Genomic DNA, 8,344 nt, shown 5'->3' on the forward strand with positions numbered 1-8,344 from the left:
GCAGGGCATGGCGGCCTTTTGCGGTGCTTGGATGACCCCTAGTTCGCATTAAATAATGCAGTCGAGTTTCCCACATTTGGGGAAATCACAGGGGTCAGCATACCCAGAATGCAATGAATGAACCGCACCCTGGGAGAACAGTCTTCATGACCATGGTATCTCCTATGCAAAATAAGTATGATTTGGGATAGGGCTGGGGAGGGCCGCTGCTCAGGCACATCTCTGTCAAGTAAAGGAGATTCAACTGAGGCAGCACAAGGGAACTCTCATCTGGGGACAACAACTGCAGGGAGAACACATATTTTCAGATGAACATGGGAGGGCAGAAGGCTGCCTAATACTGAAGCACCCCCAAACAACAAACCAAATGCAACAACTAGTGCAAGCATTCCTGGGGGAAGGCCTGCAGCAGATGGATTTGCATATGGCGATGTCATCCAAGCAGTGGGTCAAAGTTGGCTTCAACCCTCGTCTGCATATGAAAAGAGAAAAGGGGCGTGCAGGGCATGGCGGCCTTTTGCGGCACTTGGATGACCCCTAGTTCGCATTAAACACCTCCACCCTCTGTCGGTGTGGGGCTCATGTTGGCTATGCCCCAGCCCCTGAAGGATTCAAGCTGATTTCTTGCAGCAGCTGGGCACTGTAACAGCTCCAGAGCTGCTCTGTAAGGCAAGTAAAAGGGTGTGGGCCCTGCAGCACTACCTGTAGTTCGCATTGTGCAAGACCCCTAGTTCGCATTAAACACCCCCACCCTCCTTCGGTGTGGGGCTCATGTTGGCCATGCCCCAGCCCCTGAAGCATTCACGCTGATTTCTTGCAGCAGCTGGGCACTGTAACAGCTCAAGAGCTGCTCTGTAAGGCAAGTAAAAGGGTGTGGGCCCTGCAGCACTACCTGTAGTTTGCATTGTGCATTGGAAGGCACAAAGTAAGCAGACGGGAGGAGAAGTCAGGATAGTGCACAAGGGTATAGACGGGAGGGGATCAAGAAAAAAGAAGTGGAAACAGACAGCAAACTAGGCTTCCAATGCACAATGCAAACTACAGGTAGTGCTGCAGGGCCCACACCCTTTTACTTGCCTTACAGAGCAGCTCTGGAGCTGTTTAATCACTCAATTGGATTTTTCTGCCAGCATAATTTTTCTCTTACGTCCTAGAGGATGCTGGGGACTCCGTAAGGACCATGGGGGATAGACGGGCTCCGCAGGAGACATGGGCACTTTAAGAAAGACTTTAGATCTGGGTGTGCACTGGCTCCTCCCTCTATGCCCCTCCTCCAGACCTCAGTTTACTACTGTGCCCAGAGGAGACTGGGTGCTTTTCAGGGAGCTCTCCTGAGTTTCCTGACAGAAAGTATATTTGTTAGATTTTTTTATTTTCAGGGAGCCTGCTGGCAACAGACTCCCTGCATCGAGGGGCGGAGGGGAGAGATGCACACCTACTTCTGTGAGTTGATAGGCTCTGCTTCTTAGGCTACTGTACAGCATTAGCTCCAGAGGGATCGGTACGCAGGTCTCACCCTCGCCGTCCGTCCCAGAGCCGCGCCGCCGTCCCCCTCGCAGAGCCGGAAGATAGAAGCCGGGTGAGTATGAGAAGAAAAGAAGACTTCAGAGGCGGCGGAAGACTTCATGATCTTCACTGAGGTAACGCACAGCAGTAAAGCTGTGCTCCATTGCTCCCATACACCTCACACACGGCAGTCAGTGTAAGGGTGAAGGGCGCAGGGGGGACGCCCTGGGCAGCAATATAGACCTCTCTTTGGCAAAATAAATATATATGCAGCTAGGCACTGTATATATATATAAGAGCCCCCGCCATTTTTTTATGGGGGGGGCTATTTGAGCGGGACAGAAGCCCGTCGCTGAGGGGGTGGGGCTTCTCCCTCAGCACTCCCCAGCGCCATTTTCTCCACAGCACCGCTGAGGGGAAGCTCCATGGACTCTCCCCTGCTTATACCACGGTAGAAAGAGGGTCTTAAAGAAGAGGGGGCACATAATTAGGCGCATATATATATGGAAATACAGCGCTACTGGGTAAACATAAAATGATTGTGTTTTTTTCCTGGGTCATATAGCGCTGGGGTGTGTGCTGGCATACTTTCTCTCTCTGTCTCTCCAAAGGGCCTTGTTGGGGAACTGTCCTCAGATAAGAGGATTCCCTGAGTGTATGGTGTGTCGGTACACGTGTGTCGACATGTCTGAGGTAGAAGGCTCTCCTAGAGAGGAGCAGGAGCAAATTAATGTGGTGTCTCCATCGACAACGCCGACACCTGACTGGATGGATATGTGGAATGTTTTAAGTGCTAATGTAAACTTATTACACAAGAGATTAGACAAAGCTGAAGCTAGGGAACAGTCAGGGAGTCAACCCATGCCTGTCCCTATGTCGCAGGGACCTTCGGGGTCTCAAAAGCGCCCACTATCCCAAATAGTTGACACAGATACCGACACAGATTCTGACTCCAGTGTCGACTACGATGATGCAAAGTTACAACCAAAATTGGCTAAATGTATTCGATATATGATTATTGCAATAAAAGATGTTTTGCACATCACAGAGTCCCCTGTCCCTGACACGAGGGTACACATGTATAAGGGAAAGAAACCTGAGATAACCTTTCCCCCCTCACATGAGTTGAACGAATTATGTGAAAAAGCTTGGGAATCTCCAGACAAAAAGCTGCAGATTCCCAAAAGGATTCTTATGGCGTATCCTTTCCCGCCAATGGACAGGATACGGTGGGAATCCTCCCCTAGGGTGGATAAAGCATTGACACGCTTATCCAAAAAGGTAGCGCTGCCATCCCAGGATACGGCTACCATCAGGGACCCTGCTGACCGCAAGCAGGAGGTTACCCTAAAGTCCATTTACACACATTCTGGTACCTTACTCAGACCGGCAATTGCGTCGGCCGAGGTTGTAGCGCGGTGGCAGCATGGACAGATACCTTATCAGCAGAGATTGAGACCCTAGATAAGGATGCTATGTTATTGACCATAGGGCATATAAAAGATGCTGTCCTATATATGAGAGATGCTCAAAGTGACATTAGTCTACTGGGTTCTAGAATAAACGCTATGTCGATTTCTGCTAGACGAGTCCTATGGACCCGGCAATGGACAGGTGATGCCGACTCAAAAAGGCATATGGAGGTTTTACCTTACAGGTGTGAGGAATTGTTTGGGGAAGGTCTCTCGGACCTTGTCTCCACAGCTACAGCTGGTAAATCAAATTTTTTGCCTTATATTCCCTCACAGCCTAAGAAAGCACCACATTATCAAATGCAGTCCTTTCGATCACAGAGAAACAAGAAAGTACGAGGTGCGTCCTTTCTTGCCAGAGGTAAGGGCAGAGGGAAGAAGCTGCACAACACAGCTAGTTCCCAGGAACAGAAGTCCTCCCCGGCCTCTACAAAATCCACCGCATGACGCTGGGGCTCCGCTAAAGGAGTCCGCCCAGTTGGGGGCACGTCTTCGTGTTTTCAGCCACATCTGGGTTCATTCGCAGGTGGATCCCTAGGCAATAGAAATTGTTTCTCAGGGTTACAAGCTGAAATTCGAAGAGGTGCCTCCTCGCCGGTTTTTCAAATCGGCCCTACCATCTTCTCCCCAGGAAAGGGAGATAGTGTTAAATGCAATTCACAAATTGTATCTTCAACAGGTGGTGGTCAAGGTTCCCCTGCTTCAACAAGGAAAGGGAAATTATTCGACCCTGTTTGTAGTCCCAAAACCGGACGGTTTGGTCAGACCCATATTAAATTTAAAATCCCTGAACCTATACTTGAAAAGGTTCAAGTTCAAGATGGAATCGCTAAGAGCGGTCATCGCCAGCCTAGAAGGTGGGGATTTTATGATATCTCTGGACATAAAGGATGCATACCTTCATGTACTCATTTATCCACCTCATCAGGCGTACCTAAGATTTGCGGTACAGTATTGTCATTACCAATTTCAGACGTTGCCGTTTGGTCTCTCCAGAATTTTCTCCGAGAATTTTCACCAAGGTAATGACGGAAATTATGGTGCTCCTGCGAAAGCAAGGTGTCACAATTATCCCGTACTTGAACGATCTCCTCATAAAAGCGAGATCAAGAGAGCAGTTGCTGAACAGCGTATAACTTTCATTGAAGGTGTTACAGCAAAACGGCTGGATTCTCAATATCCCGAAGTCGCAGTTGGTTCCTACGACTCGTCTGACTTTGCTTGGGCATTATTCTGGATACGGACCAGAAAAGGGTTTATCTTCCGATAGAAAAGGCCCAGGAACTCATGACTCTGGTCAGGAACCTATTGAAACCAAAACAGGTGTCAGTGCATCACTGCACTCGAGTCCTGGGAATGATGGTGGCATCATACGAGGCCATTCCCTTCGGCAGGTTCCATGCGAGGATCTTGCAATGGGACCTACTGGACAAGTGGTCCGGGTCACATCTACAGATTCATCAGTTGATCACCCTGTCCCCCAGGGCCAGGGTATCTCTCCTGTGGTGGCTGCAGAGTGCTCACCTTCTAGAGGGCCGCAGGTTCGGCATTCAGGACTGGATCCTGGTGACCACGAACGCGAGCCTCCGAGGTTGGGGAGCAGCCACACAGGGAAGAAATTTCCAAGGTCTTTGGTCAAGTCAGGAGACTTGTCTTCACATCAACATCCTGGAGCTAAGGGCCATATACAACGCCCTATGTCAAGCGGAGACCTTACTTCGCGACCAACCAGTTCTGATCCAGTCAGACAACGTCACCGCAGTAGTTCATGTAAACCGCCAAGGCGGCACAAGGAGCAGAGTGGCGATGGCGGAAGCCACCAGAATTCTTCGCTGGGCGGAGAATCATGTAAGCGCACTGTCAGCAGTGTTCATTCCGGGAGTGGACAACTGGGAAGCAGACTTCCTCAGCAGACACGACCTACATCCAGGAGAGTGGGGACTCCATCAGGAAGTCTTCGCACAGATTGCAAGTCGGTGGGGACTGTTCCAGATAGACATGATGGCGTCCCGCCTCAACAAAAAGCTACAGAGGTATTGCACCAGGTCAAGAGACCCTCAGGCAGTAGCTGTTTAAACAGCTCTTCATTTTCTGATTTTATGTTTATGCTAACAAATTTGCTCTCTGAAAAGTGTCCACAAAGCCAAGTCTCTGATTAACACCTTTGTAGGAATGGTTTTTCACCTATTACTGAATTAAACTTGCTTCATTGGAAAGGCAGCAAGATGCATCCTCATTTCAATGTCTACTGAAATAATACAGGTTGACACCAGGAAACATAAACGCCACTGCATCCTTGCTGCTTTCGCATGTGGAAGTCTGTTTAATGTGAAAACAAGGTGATATCTAATTAGCACACAGGTAAGGAATTAAGAAAATCTTTATTTAAGGGTGAAGGTGTTTCTCACAAAATCGTTGCCCCAATGCATCATTGAAATTCAAGCTGGAAAGATGATTTTAATATATCACTTGTACATTTTGTATTGCTCTTCTGGTGACAATGTAGTTTGTTTTTGTCAATTACCATTTTAATAATAGGGTAAAGAAAATTAAGTGGATTTTTGAAAGAAAACAATACTGTCAATATACTATTAAAACAAATTAAAATGGTAAAAGTTATTGTACTTTAAGTAAAAATAAAAGAGCAAAAATATCAATCCCAGTTTTGGATTACTTTAATTAACAAAAAAAAATGCATATAGCAGAGGATAGTTTCAATCTGCCTACCTCTGGGTTATGGGCCCAGCATGTTTCCATTGCAGTACTCTGCTGCACATGTAAGTGCAAGAGATCCTGAAGCACTCACTCATCATGGGAAAGTACCAATGTGTTTCTTCGTTGGTTGATGGAAGAAACATCTTACAAAAACTCTCCAGATTATTGACTTTTTAAAGTTTTTCTAGGAAACGTTCTAGATGAATGCTTATTAGCCTTTGTCAGTATGTATGTTTGTAAAGTGTCTCTGTGGCGCAATCGGTTAGTGTGTTTGGTTATTAATCAAAGGGTTGGTGGTTCAATCCCACCCAACGATGTAATTGACCTTGTTATCAGATTTTGGTGATCTTTAAGTAGACAAGTCAAAATTTCAAACCCCCTTCTTATGGTGTAGGGTACCTGGCCTACTCTGATGTAATCAGAGTTAGATTTGAATCAGTGATTTTATAAAAAAACAGCTAGGAAGCACAATTTAGCAGTGGGTTGCAGAGAAAAAGAAATATGCTGGCAGAAAAATCCAATTGCTTTATTTTTATGCTAACTAATTTGTTCTCTGAAAAGTGTCCACAAAGCCAAGTATCTGATTAACATATTTGTAGGGATGGTTTTTCACCTATTACTAAATTAAACTTGCTTCATTGGAAAGGCAGCAAGATGCATCCTCATTTCAATATCTACTGAAATAATACAGGTTGACACCAGGAAACATTAACGCCACTGCATCCTTGCTGCTTTCTCATGTGGAAGTCTGTTTAATGTGAAAACAAGGTGATATCTAATTAGCACACAGGTAAGGAATAAAGAAAATCTTTATTTAAGGGTGAAGATGTTTCTCACAAAATCGTTGCCCCAATGCATCATTGAAATTCAAGCTGGAAAGATGATTTTAATATATCACTTGTACATTTTGTATTGCTCTTCTGGTGACAATGTAGTTTGTTTTTGTCAATTACCATTTTAATAATCGGGTAAAGAAAATTAATTGGATTTTTGAAAGAAAACAACACTGTCAATATACTATTAAAACAAATTAAAATGGTAAAAGTTATTGTACTTTAAGTAAAAATAAAAGCTAAAATATCAATCCCAGTTTTGGATTACTTTAATGAACAAAAAAAAAATGCATATAGCAAAGGATAGTTTCAATCTGCCTACCTCTGGGTTATGGGCCCAGCATGCTTCCATTGCAGTACTCTGCTGCACATGTAAGTGCAAGAGATCCTGAAGCACTCACTCATCATGGGAAAGTACCAATGTGTTTCTTCATTGGTTGCTGGAAGAAACATCTTACAAAAACTCTCCAGATTATTGACTTTTTAAAGTTTTTCTAGGAAACGTTCTAGATGAATGCTTATTAGTCTTTGTCAGTATGTACTTTTTGCAAAGTGTCTCTGTGGCGCAATCGGTTAGTGTGTTCAGCTATTAATCAAAAGGTTGGTGGTTCAATCCCATCCAGGGACGTAATTGACCTTGTCATCAAATTTTGGTAATATTTAAGTAGACAAGTCATATAGCAGAGGATAGTTTCAATCTGCCTACCTCTGGGTTATGGACCCAGCATGCTTCCATTACAGTACTCTGCTGCACATGTAAGTGCAAGAGATCCTGAAGCACTCACTCATCATGCGAAAGTACCAATGTGTTTCTTCATTGGTTGCTGGAAGAAACATCTTACAAAAACTCTCCAGATTATTGACTTTTTAAAGTTTTTCTAGGAATCGTTCTAGATGAATGCTTATTAGCCTTTGTCAGTATGTACTTTTGCAAAGTTTCGCTGTGGCGCAATCAGTTAGTGTGTACGGCTATTAACCAAAAGGTTGGTGGTTCAATCCCACCCAGGGACGTAATTGAACTTGTAATCAGATTTTGTTGATCTTTAAGTAGACAAGTCAAAATTTCGAAAACCCCTGTTATGGTGTAGGGTACCTGGCCTTCTCTGATGTAATCAGAGTTAGATTTGATTCATACTGTTAACTGGGTAGTATATCACAAGTTATACGGTGTGATTGGTGTGGCTGGTATGAATCTTGACCTTGGATTAACAAAAATCCTTTCCTCGAACTGTCTGTCTCCTCTGGGCACAGTTTCTCTAACTGAGGTATGGAGGAGGGGCATAGAGGGAGGAGCCAGTGCACACCCAGATCTAAAGTCTTTCTTAAAGTGCCCATGTCTGCTGCGGAGCCCGTCTATCCCCCATGGTCCTTACGGAGTCCCCATCATCCTCTACGGACTACGAGAAAAAAAAATTACCGGTAGGTTTAAAATGTTATTTTTTTCTCTGCAACCCACTGCTAAATTGTGCTTCCTAGCTGTTTTTTATAAAATCACTTAATTAAATCTAACTCTGATTACGTCAGAGAAGGCCAGGTACCCTACACCATAAGAGGGGGTTTGAAATTTTGACTTGTCTACTTAAAGATCACCAAAATCTGATGACAAGGTCAATTACATCCCTGGGTGGGATTGAACCACCAACCTTTTGGTTAATAGCCCATGTAAGTGCAAGAAATCCTGAAGCACTCACTCATCATGGGAAAGTACCAATGTGTTTCTTACAAAAATTCTCCAGATTATTGACTTTTTAAAGTTTTTCTAGGAAACGTTCTAGATGAATGATTATTAGCCTTTGTCAGTATTGACTTTTGCAAGGT

The 8,344-nt window shown here is 44.7% G+C and overlaps 1 pseudogene; it reads right to left on the bottom strand.

Moving 5' to 3' along the window:
• On the bottom strand, nucleotides 1-179 carry LOC135040353 (U1 spliceosomal RNA; annotated as a pseudogene).
• Nucleotides 180-8,344: the final 8,165 nt, after the last annotated feature.

The sequence above is a fragment of the Pseudophryne corroboree genome, unplaced genomic scaffold (assembly GCF_028390025.1).
Source record: "Pseudophryne corroboree isolate aPseCor3 unplaced genomic scaffold, aPseCor3.hap2 scaffold_739, whole genome shotgun sequence".
Taxonomy (NCBI): Eukaryota; Metazoa; Chordata; class Amphibia; order Anura; family Myobatrachidae; genus Pseudophryne; species Pseudophryne corroboree.